The sequence below is a fragment of the Triticum aestivum genome, chromosome 6D (genome assembly GCF_018294505.1).
Source record: "Triticum aestivum cultivar Chinese Spring chromosome 6D, IWGSC CS RefSeq v2.1, whole genome shotgun sequence".
Classification (NCBI taxonomy): domain Eukaryota; kingdom Viridiplantae; phylum Streptophyta; class Magnoliopsida; order Poales; family Poaceae; genus Triticum; species Triticum aestivum.
In genome coordinates, this window is record NC_057811.1 from 198,381,039 (window position 1) to 198,393,914 (window position 12,876).

The window sequence follows — 12,876 nt, forward strand, 5'->3', positions numbered from 1 at the left end:
CGCCTAGTTCTTGGTCCAATGTGAGTATGCTTCAGAGATAATGATTTCTTATGTAACATGCGCATTCACATCTGAAAGAGCTACAGAATATAGGAACTTTGTAACATGTGCATTCACATCTTATGTAACATACCCCGCACGTTGCTGCGGGATCTCTTTGTAGGCATTAAAAGTAGCATATAGGAACTAAATAGAACCTCAAACCAACACTAAAAATTCCAAGGTCAAAAGTGTAATAGCAAAGAGAGTTGACTATCCGTTGGTAGCAACTGGGTCATGTGGATTGATAGCCGGAGTACAAATATCAACATTCGGTCCTATTGTTCGACCAATGTTTGAGTATCAACATGATTTATATGAACTGAACTAAAATAGTGTCTCGGAGCATCAAAGCGATGAATAGTGCCTTGATACTAAGAAACACTTATTCTGATTTTTTTTTCCTTTGAATTATGGGATTAAACCTTTTTTCCAAACCATACTGGAGAGCTGCATGTAAATTTCATAGAATAACAGAAGGGCCAAAGCGCCAAAGTATGACAAAGAAATGACTGGCCAACACCCAAAAACAAAAGGGAACAGCAGAAATAGTTGAACTACGCAGGGCCAGAAAACGACCAAGAACTATTCTTTCCTAACCAGTAGCTAACATCCATTTCAGCGGGCTCATAACCTGAATAAATGGCGTAGCCAAATGACCATTTGACAGACAAAAACTTGGTTTTTTGTTCTCAATTTATTCAACGGAGAAAAGGACCAGGCTGGGAACTTGATGATCATCAATCTATTAAGAAATGAGGTGGGTAAGGTTTGCGAGCACGGGAACGTAACTAAGAAAGATGTGTCCATGCTCACTAAAGCAATCTCTATGCATATCCAAAATCACTGGTAAGGTTGCATATTAACTTAGACACCAGTTGCAAACAACATCAGATCTGCCCAGTCAGCATCGGTAGGAAGCACACACCAAGTGTTAGCCTATATAGGTCTTGTCCAATATGCTCAAACCTTCAGAAATTAGACATGTATACGTACCAACTAAAAAGATCTCTGGGTGAGTGGATTCTTCAGATCTTCAGCAATTCAAACAAAACTTTTAATTGCCATTGATTAAAACTTATCCTGGTTTCATATCACAGTATAAATTCAAGCAAACTGTATACTTTGTCTGAGTCGATCAGCAAAACATGGACCAATGAATGGCTACTTCATAAATAGAAGACTGCGATTAACATGCTCACAAACATAATCCTCTATCGAGATCAAAAGTGTAATATGGCGAGTGAGTGTACAATTCTGAAGATATTTGAAAAAGGCGAAAAGAGATCACATCTATTTTGCTAGCCTACATCCATTGTTCTCCATCAAGTACAATTGTTCCTTTTTCAATGAAAGTGCGGTAGTTTTTGGAATAGAGGTTGCTAGATGATACATTGGCTGAAAACATAAGCAAGAAAAACACGTACTAAATATTGCACTTCTCATATAACTGATACGAAACCTCTCCTGATTGGAAAATATTTCTTGTTGAATCCCACATTAGGACCATAAAGCACAACCTGCAAATGTATATATGATATTAATTTAGGAGGACTTAACGTCATTACTAATCTCAGGTGAATGCATCAAATACTTGATAGGCATGCAGCCACAAGTCATGATACATAGATGTACACATTATAAATAAAACAGACATCGCTCCAACTATCCCATAGAACTTACCTATTTTTTTAAATGGGGAGAACATATATAGAAAGTACTTCCGGCAACCTTATCTTGAGCTGAGGCTTATGTACAAACAATTACATGTAGTCATCATGGCTGGATGTGTAACTTTGGCTGCCTGTAAACAACATGAAGAGAAGTACGCACAATTCCACAGAAGTGTATTTATCCAAATAGCAGATCAAAATGAGCCATAGTACTGGCTCATGTATCATCATAAAAACTATTACTATTAACTGTGTAGGTTGGGGGAAGATGAACATATGTTCTGCAGTTTCGAATTGCTGCAAAAACAAAAACTAATCTGAAATTGTAGTCAATTAGGTGTGGACAAAAACGACTGACCGCTTCCTCCCGGTGAATCCAAACAACTTCAACGCAAACAATTGAATCTGGCACATGACAATATACCACGGGTCCCTTTTTGTTGACATCCACATGATAAAGAAAAAAGGAAATTGCATAAATTTGTGGTCTTGAGGATCAGTGTAGCACCATCCTGCGAAGCAGACGACTCTAGCAGGAATCTTTATGTCAAAATCTGGAGGGGCATGAGAATCAGAGAACAGATCGTCAGAGATTACAACCTGTGCTCCTCCTCGCTCCAGGGCATGCCCTTGCGGAGCTCGTCGCTCCTCGCGCCACAGCCACGGTCATAGCCTGCCGTAGAGATTCGTGATGGTGGCGGCATCGTCGTCATCCCACGAGTTAGACCTGGACGTGGGCGAGGCAGGCCGTCGGAGGAGGAGCAAGCAGCCCACGGCGGCGAGATCCATGACGCGGCCATGAAGGCACCTGCAGAGAGGAACGACACGTAGTTTAGAGAGAGAGAGACGGCGATGGGGTCCTGCTGTCTGCTCCCGGCGAGGTCAGGAAGCGCTCGGCGGCGGCGGAGTAGGAGGGGCAGGGGAGGAGGAGCTAGGAACCCTAGCCAGGTGTGACGCCCCCGATTTGACCGTACACTAATCATGCACGCAAATGTGTTCGATCAAGATCAGGGACTCACGGGACGATATCACAACACAACTCTACAACATAAATAAGTCATACAAGCATCATAATACAAGCCAGGGGCCTCGAGGGCTCGAATACAAGTGCTCGATCATAGACGAGTCAGCGGAAGCAACAATATCTGAGTACAGACATAAGTTAAACAAGTTTGCCTTAAGAAGGCTAGCACAAAAGTAGCAACGATCGAAAAGGCAAGGCCTCCTGCCTGGGACCTCCTAACTACTCCTCAAAGCCGAACTCCACGTAGAATCATCGTCGGGGTCTCTAGCTCCTGGACTCCAGCATCTGGTTGCGACAACCAGGTATAGAAAGGGGAAAAGAGGGAGAAAAGCAACCGTGAGTACTCATCCAAAGTACTCGCAAGCAAGGAGCTACACTACATATGCATGGGTATATGTGTAAAGGGCCATATCGGTGGACTGAACTGCAGAATGCCAGAATAAGAGGGGGATAGCTAATCCTGTCGAAGACTACGCTTCTGGCCACCTCCATCTTGCAGCATGTAGAAGAGAGTAGATGGTAAGTTCACCAAGTAGCATCGCATAGCATAATCCTACCCGGCGATCCCCTCCTCGTCGCCCTGTTAGAGAGCGATCACCGGGTTATATCTGGCACTTGGAAGGGTGTGTTTTATTAAGTATCCAGTTCTAGTTGTCATAAGGTCAAGGTACAACTCCGGGTCGTCCTTTTACCGAGGGACACGGCTATTCGAATAGATAAACTTCCCTGCAGGGGTGCACCACATAACCCAACACGCTCGATCCCATTTGGCCGGACACACTTTTCTGGGTCATGCCCGGCCGCGGAAGATCAACACGTCGCAGCCCCACCTAGGCTCAACAGAGAGGTCAGCACGCCGGTCTAAACCCTATGCGCGCAGGGGTCTGGGCCCATCGCCCATTGCACACCTGCACGTTGCGTACGCGGCCGGAAGCAGACCTAGCCCCCTTAATACAAGCGCGAGCTTACGGTCCAATGCGGCGCGCGCCACTCAGTCGCTGACGTCAAAAAGAGCTTCGGCTGATACCACGACGTCGAGTGCCCATAACTGTTCCCGCGTAGCTGGTTAGTGCGTATAGACCAAATGGCCAGACTCAGATCAAATACCAAGATCTCGTTAAGCGTGTTAAGTATCTGCGAACGCCGACCAGGGCCAGGCCCACCTCTCTCCTAGGTGGTCTCAACCTGCCCTGTCGCTCCGCCACAAAGTAACAGTCGGGGGCCGTCAGGAACCCAGGCCCACCTCTACCGGGATGGAGCCACCTGTCCTTTCAGCCCCCTCATCAGAATCACTTGCGGGTACTCCTCGAGCCGACCCGACTTTAGTCACCACATGTGTCATGTATATAATGTATATAGTATATACCCGTGATCACCTCCCGAAGTGATCACGGCCCAGTAGTATAGCATGGCAGACGGACAAGAGTGTAGGGCCACTGATGGAACACTAGCATCCTATTCTAAGCAGTAGGATAGCAGGTAAGGGTAACAACTGTAGCAACAATGACAGGCTATGCAGCAGAATAGGATTAACCGAACTCAGTAACATGCTACACTCTTCTAATGCAAGCAGTATAGAGAAGAATAGGCGATATCTGGTGATCAAGGGGGGGCTTGCCTGGTTGCTTTGGCAAGGAAGGGTCGTCAACTCCGTAGTCGAACTGGGGTCGCCGGCAGTCTCGGGGTCTACCGGAAAGAAGTAACGGAGGGGGAACACAATAAATAACAAAGCAATCAAAGCATCACAAAGCGTAACATGGCAATACGCGGTGCTAGGTGTGCCCTAACGCGGTAGTAGGTGATACCGACGAAGGGGGGAAACATCCGGGAAAGTATCCCCGGCGTTTCGCGTTTTCGAACAGATGAACCGGAGGGGGAAAGTTGCGTGTTTGCTATGCTAGGGATGTGTGGTGAACGAACGGGCTGCGTATCCGGATTCGTCTCGTCGTTCTGAGCAACTTTCATGTAGAAAGTATTTTCATCCGAGATACGGATTAATTTATATGATTTTTCAAAGGTTTATCAATATTCTAGAAATTATTATTAATTCGAAAATAAACAGGAAATTGCTAGGTGTACCCAGCCTTGTGTACACAGAAGTGTACCAAAGGGTGACATGTGGGTCCAGGGGGGTCCCAGTTGACCAGTCAACGTTTGACTGGTCAACAGGGGTGGGGCCCTCCTGTCATTGACTGTTTTAGTCTACTCTAACAGTTTAGTTATCTAAACTAGGTGGTCACCCTAATTAAGCTTAATTAATTAAGTTAATTAACCGTTTAACTAATTAATTAATTATTTTTATTAGTATAAATTGTTTTTACATTTTTTTAGTAAACAGGGGGGCGTGGGGCCCCGTTGTCATAGGCCCCTGGGCTTTAACGAGCGCGCGGGTTCGGGCGAAGCCTCCTGGGGTGCGAGCGCAGCCCGCATGGGCGCACGCCCAGGGGCATGGCCGTGGCCACAGCAGGAGCGGCCGGTGCTGGTCGGCGGGCAGGGGCCGCGGGCGGGGCCGACGAGGACGACCGCCGATGCGGCCAAACAGCGGACGGACGGGCGCGGCGCTAGGCAGAGCAGCAGGTGGGCGCGGCGGCCGGAGACAAGGCCAGGGGCGGGATCACGATGGACGGTGCGGGGGGGCGGCAGAAGCACCAGGAGGCGGCGACGGCAGCGGCGTCGCGGGATGCACGGGAGCACGGCCGAAGGCCAACGGCGCGCGCGGCCACCTACGACGACAGAGACGAGGGGGAAGGAGGGGGAATCAGCGGGGGCTCACAGCAGAGCGTAGGGGACGGCAGTGGGCTCGGGGAGACGCGGTAGCGAGCGATGTGCGGCGGTGTAGAGGGCGCCGGCGTCGTGTGGCGGCGACTTGGGGCGACGGTGTCCAGGCGGTGGGGCGCGGCTCGATCCGGCGGCCTCGGGGTCGGTGACGGGGCGAGGCGACGGCGGCGAGGTGAGGCGGCGCCGAGGACGGGCGCCGGCGTCGAGGAGTGGGCGGCGCGGTCGCCGAGGAGAGGCGGCGCGGTCGGGACGAGGCCGATGGGGGCGATGGGATCGGGGCACTCGCCCGATCCAGATCACGCGATGGGGGGGGGAATGGGGATCGTGGGGAGAGGGGTTAGGGTTTCGGGGGGTTGGCCAAATAGGCCAACGGGCGTGCGGGAGTGGGCCGGCCTGGTGGTCTGGTGGCCTGCTGGGCCGTGGCCCAGTGGGCCAGGGGGTTTGTTTGTTTTTTTCTTACTTTATTTTATTTCCTTTATTTTTATTTATTCTTTCCTATTTTATTTTAGTTACAATTTATTTTAGTTTTAGTAAAAATTATCACTAACACCTAAATTGGTACTTTTAAATAAACTACTGCCACATTAATTCTTACCCCAACTAAAATAGTTTCATATTTTATAAAATTCAAAAGGCATTTATTTTATTATTTAACCTACAGTTTTAATTATTTTGAACACTTAATCATTTTATTAAATTTAGGTTTCTTCACCACTATTACCCAGGATTTATTTAACACATTTACAACATTTTAGTTTTCACTTTTGAAAACTTTAACTATTCGACTTGATCTTAAATTTGAATTTGGATCGGTTTTAAACTAGCAGGAGATTAGCAACAGTAATTGTGGTGACGTGGCATCATTACCAGAGGGTTACTGTAGCTTGATTACCCGGGCGTCACAATTCTCCTCCACTACAAGAAATCTCGTCCCGAGATTTAAGCGGTGGAGTAAGGGGGAAAAAGTGCTGGTAGCGAAAACCTAACGAGTCTTGTCGGTCTTGGCTGCCCTTTTGAAGAGGTTAATCCCTTTCGTTGATGTCTTCATTACTCTGCTTCAAGTCACCATGATCAAGTCGTCATCCTTTCTTCGGGATATCCATCGTACTTACAACAGAGTAAGGGGGGTATTCTGGAAGAACGGACCTCTGCAAGGTTGACTATCTGGTCAATATCATCGGGGAAGGTGGCGGAAAGTAACTCTCGAACTAAATCTTAAGAAAAGCCGAGAGCAAGTAAGAAAGTACCATGAGAAGTTTCAAACGGGTAGGCAATCGTTCGAAGCCTGAAACAAAGTGTGAAAGGGGTTCAAAGCAATCGGAATAAGTATTATGTCTGATGCCAGTATAGATCAGTAGGACGGTGGTCCGTGAATTACATACGAGTCAAGCTCGAGGAATAACTTCGACAACAGGGTGTATAGGAGAGTCAGGTTTCGATCCTGTGGAACTGTGGGTTATGGGCCCACCATGTGGGTTAAAAGTAGGAAGGGCGGTGACATCTTGCACGATCATGATAGCAAGGCATGTCAGAGGGTAGCCTGTCAGTTATATGTCAGCAACATCGTCGGTACCAAGGGCGAGGGACGAAGAGAACCATTTTCCTGCTCGTTGAAACGAGGCGGACCATTAGGCAAAGTTCTCGTCCATCGGTGGTTACCGAAATGTCACCAACAATAGTAACAGGGTCTTACTGACAGAGTTGTACACCGAGGTGTTTGCACAAGCAGGGAATTAATACTGCTTAGATCATAATGATCACCAGAAACGTTAAACCAACCAATGGAAAGGAAAATATGATTATCAGATTAAACAGAACAATGGAAAGGAAAATGTGTTTAAACACATATTTCAGGGGTATATCCTTCCCAAGGACCATGGTTAGAAGAGAACCATTTAGGTTAGGGAAGAGGAAGTTCATGACTTTACCCAAACAACGGTGTTTGAATAATTGATAACGAAAATTTAGCATTGTGCTTCAAATGTTTTATTGAAAGATCGGAGTACCACAGACATGCTTCGAGATAGCATTGACATGGTTATCAGGTGAAGATCAGACTTTAGAAACACAAAGGATCCATCAGGAACCGCTTGTAGAATAAGTCTTACAATTTCCTCATGGAAGAAAGGATAGCCTTGCTAAAAAGGAAATGGTAACAATAGGTCCTCCGGCCAGGTGTGCTAGGCATGGCATCACCTTACCGGGTCATATAAAGACCAATGCTGTGACTCTTGGAAAATGTTCCAACCATCATATCTGACCGAGATTCAGATCTGATTGGTGTCAGGATACCTCAGATTCAGGATGTCTGAGAAGAAAGGTGCAACACAAATTGATGGGATGACATTGTAAGATTTCAGGAAATGAACTATAAAAACAGGTTTCGAAACAAGAGTTCATCATTAAACCAAGGAGAGGTGAGGAGGTGACTGATTGACTCAGCGACAATCCATTGAGATTTCCAAAAGATGGATTTCCACAACTATGTGAACAAGGAGATAACATTAGCTAGATCGAATGACTTAATGATGTATGCTCGAGGAAAACATACACAGTTAAACATTGGTTGAAATGTGCACCCGAAATATGGGCTAGGTAGCACGATCAATGTTCGAATGATGATTCATTAAGCCATAGACGTAGAATGAAACTATAGACCAATAACTTCAAAGCAATAGGGTTGCTAGAAGTTTAGAATTTACACATCACAGACCATTTGTCGGTATTTCGTTTAGAAACAACACGGGGACCAAGAAAGAATGGTGATGGCGAGAAGTATCACTGTACCAAGAATTCTTAAGAGGTGGAGTAATGCTCACGACATTCTTGACATCAAAGATGGTAATACTCCACGGTAGAACATAACATAAGTTGGATAGCAGGGAAATCAAGATACAACACAAAATATGAACAAGTTTGTGTTGGGGGGAGGCAAGAATGTTGTCGATGATAACACAATTCATCGAGGGGCAAGGATGGTATTTCTCATCCTGAATTTCACACACAACTTGGAAGAAGTCAAATTGTTGACAATGATCACGACAAATTTGTCGAGAGGTTTTCAAGAAGATGTAATTGATCGACGATGACATCAAGTCAAAGGAATGATGAAAGCGAAAGGTTATTGGAACCACGGGTAGGACACAAACTCGAAATCAAGTTTGCTGTTCAAGGAGAAGTGATATGACGAGGAAGATCGACGCAAGATTAGCTCACTTGTCGAATTTGTGCGCTGGGAAGGTCCAGGTAGCACAGTTAAAACCGGCACGATAATGACATAGCCGAGCAGGCTAGGAATGACTTGAAGGATTATTAAACTCGTAAGCAACAAAAATTACTTAGAGTTATTGAATCGGAGTGCGGAATTGATTCACTTATCGGTGTCCTTGAGGGGTTCTAACAACTCAGAACCCGTTGGAAAAATTGGAATCGGCAAGAATATTAGTTGATGAAGAACTCATAAGAAGTTAGGTAGTTCCGTGGTATTCTCGAGATACTTGAGGGTACTACTCAAGGGAAGATCAGCATAGAAACTGAACTGGAGTGTAGACTTGCAATAGCAGATACTTTAATCTTGTCATGATAGACGAGGCAATGGAATGGTTTCCTTCCAGATGTATTGAATAAGGTTAGAATGGTTGAAACCATAACTGCAAGGGATCCAATTTACTACATCAGAAGAATTATTCGAATGTTTAAATATTCTTGCAAGAAGCTTTCATGATAAGTTCCACATCGTGTCCGTGGGCATGAACACAAATGTTCAAGGTCGACTCCCACTTCTGCAATGCATAACCTTTCATTCACTTCTCGTTTACGAAGAAGTTGTAGTGCTGAAATTTTATCTGGCGAAGCACCAGAAGAGTATGACTCGTGAAAACTTTCGGGTTCACACGGATTAGAGAAGGCTTCAACCCATAGGGGCATCTTGGGAACATATACCGCAAACTTCAGGAGTAAATAACACAAGCTCGAAAGGAGAGTATTGTTGACAAAGCATAGGATACAATTTACCAAAGGCATTATGTATCCGAGAAAAGACTCACAAAGTTATTGAATATGAAGGACGTCGTCGGATAAAATCCAACAAGGCTATGATGGTCCATAAATGATCTGATGTGAGTATCGGCACACAACCAGAGGAAGAATCAATGCAAAGACCTTGGATTATAGAAACAACTAAGTAACTTAGAGTCCAATTGCAAAGGATTTATGATTTACAAAGCGAAGGATCAGAAACAGACGCTCTGATCAAGGATGGATAAGTTCAATAGACATAGGGGCACAATCGACGACAATTTGATTGGGGGAGAACCAGCTCACGTTTCAAATGACGTCTGAGCCGGAAGGATGAATTCTAGGATCTGATTGAGGATTGCGAGCATTCGCAACAAATTGAATCAACGGACTCAAAATGATAATGATAAGAGATGCCAATAAGATTACGAGACTTAAGATTAATCATAATGCAAGTAAGCAAGAATTTCAAGAGCAAAAAGGCTCCTGAAGATTTTCGGAAGATCGAATGATATTTTGAACACTTTTGTGAAATACTTGAATCAACTGGGGATGAGCGGATACTGGGTAAGTGCGAGAATTATCCGTAGGGGTATTCAGGTGACAAAGAACAGCAAGGCAGTAAGCTCAAAGGATTCTCGTAACAACAGAGAGAATTACGGGGTATCTTGTAGTAACAAGATCAACTTGCAATAAAATTAAGAACGACGGGTGTAAGTATTTATCCATAGATCAGTGGTAGGGAATTGCAAAAGCAACGAGCACAAAGTCTCGAGAACATCGGAGAATATTTGAGGGCACCTTGTAATAACAAGGGCAACTGGGGATGAAGGTATGAACGACAAAAGTATGTAGTTATCCATAAAGATTTATCGGTGGTAAGGATCGCAATGGCGAAGGCACAAGGGTCTCGGGAAAGCGTCAGAGAGTGTCTTCAGAATCTTCTGGTGCAGCAGGCGATCATCTGGCCGGAAGGGGCTCTCCAGGAGAAAGTATTTACGAGAACCTACAGTTAGTCTTTTTAGCAAAATCATTTAACCCGAATAGGAGAGAGATCAGAGTCCCAGAGTAAAGGTCAAGGAGTAAAAGATCCTAATACCACCCAATGGCGACGTGGGCCCGTAAGACACACAGCCATGTTAGTAAAAGTTTTGCAATGTCTAGACTCGACTTCGGCCAAGGAGTTGGAAGGGGGATTCCTACAGGCAGTCGGCTCTGATACCAACTTGTGACGCCCCCGATTTGACCGTACACTAATCATGCACGCAAATGTGTACGATCAAGATCAGGGACTCACGGGAAGATATCACAACACAACTCTACAACATAAATAAGTCATACAAGCATCATAATACAAGCCAGGGGCCTCGAGGGCTCGAATACAAGTGCTCGATCATAGACGAGTCAGCGGAAGCAACAATATCTGAGTACAGACATAAGTTAAACAAGTTTGCCTTAAGAAGGCTAGCACAAAAGTAGCAACGATCGAAAAGGCAAGGCCTCCTGCCTGGGACCTCCTAACTACTCCTCGAAGCCGAACTCCATGTAGAATCATCCTCGGGATCTCTAGCTCCTGGACTCCAGCATCTGGTTGCGACAACCAGGTATAGAAAGGGGAAAAGAGGGAGAAAAGCAACCGTGAGTACTCATCCAAAGTACTCGCAAGCAAGGAGCTACACTACATATGCATGGGTATATGTGTAAAGGGCCATATCGGTGGACTGAACTGCAGAATGCCAGAATAAGAGGGGGATAGCTAATCCTGTCGAAGACTACGCTTCTGGCCACCTCCATCTTGCAGCATGTAGAAGAGAGTAGATGGTAAGTTCACCAAGTAGCATCGCATAGCATAATCCTACCCGGCGATCCCCTCCTCGTCGCCCTGTTAGAGAGCGATCACCGGGTTATATCTGGCACTTGGAAGGGTGTGTTTTATTAAGTATCCAGTTCTAGTTGTCATAAGGTCAAGGTACAACTCCGGGTCGTCCTTTTACCGAGGGACACGGCTATTCGAATAGATAAACTTCCCTGCAGGGGTGCACCACATAACCCAACACGCTCGATCCCATTTGGCCGGACACACTTTTCTGGGTCATGCCCGGCCGCGGAAGATCAACACGTCGCAGCCCCACCTAGGCTCAACAGAGAGGTCAGCACGCCGGTCTAAACCCTATGCGCGCAGGGGTCTGGGCCCATCGCCCATTGCACACCTGCACGTTGCGTACGCGGCCGGAAGCAGACCTAGCCCCCTTAATACAAGCGCGAGCTTACGGTCCAATGCGGCGCGCGCCACTCAGTCGCTGACGTCAAAAAGAGCTTCGGCTGATACCACGACGTCGAGTGCCCATAACTGTTCCCGCGTAGCTGGTTAGTGCGTATAGACCAAATGGCCAGACTCAGATCAAATACCAAGATCTCGTTAAGCGTGTTAAGTATCTGCGAACGCCGACCAGGGCCAGGCCCACCTCTCTCCTAGGTGGTCTCAACCTGCCCTGTCGCTCCGCCACAAAGTAACAGTCGGGGGCCGTCAGGAACCCAGGCCCACCTCTACCGGGGTGGAGCCACCTGTCCTTTCAGCCCCCTCATCAGAATCACTTGCGGGTACTCCTCGAGCCGACCCGACTTTAGTCACCACATGTGTCATGTATATAATGTATATAGTATATACCCGTGATCACCTCCCGAAGTGATCACGGCCCAGTAGTATAGCATGGCAGACGGACAAGAGTGTAGGGCCACTGATGGAACACTAGCATCCTATTCTAAGCAGTAGGATAGCAGGTAAGGGTAACAACTGTAGCAACAATGACAGGCTATGCAGCAGAATAGGATTAACCGAAACTCAGTAACATGCTACACTCTTCTAATGCAAGCAGTATAGAGAAGAATAGGCGATATCTGGTGATCAAGGGGGGGGGCTTGCCTGGTTGCTTTGGCAAGGAAGGGTCGTCAACTCCGTAGTCGAACTGGGGTCGCCGGCAGTCTCGGGGTCTACCGGAAAGAAGTAACGGAGGGGGAACACAATAAATAACAAAGCAATCAAAGCATCACAAAGCGTAACATGGCAATACGCGGTGCTAGGTGTGCCCTAACGCGGTAGTAGGTGATACCGACGAAGGGGGAAACATCCGGGAAAGTATCCCCGGCGTTTCGCGTTTTCGAACAGATGAACCGGAGGGGGAAAGTTGCGTGTTTGCTATGCTAGGGATGTGTGGTGAACGAACGGGCTGCGTATCCGGATTCGTCTCGTCGTTCTGAGCAACTTTCATGTAGAAAGTATTTTCATCCGAGATACGGATTAATTTATATGATTTTTCAAAGGTTTATCAATATTCTAGAAATTAT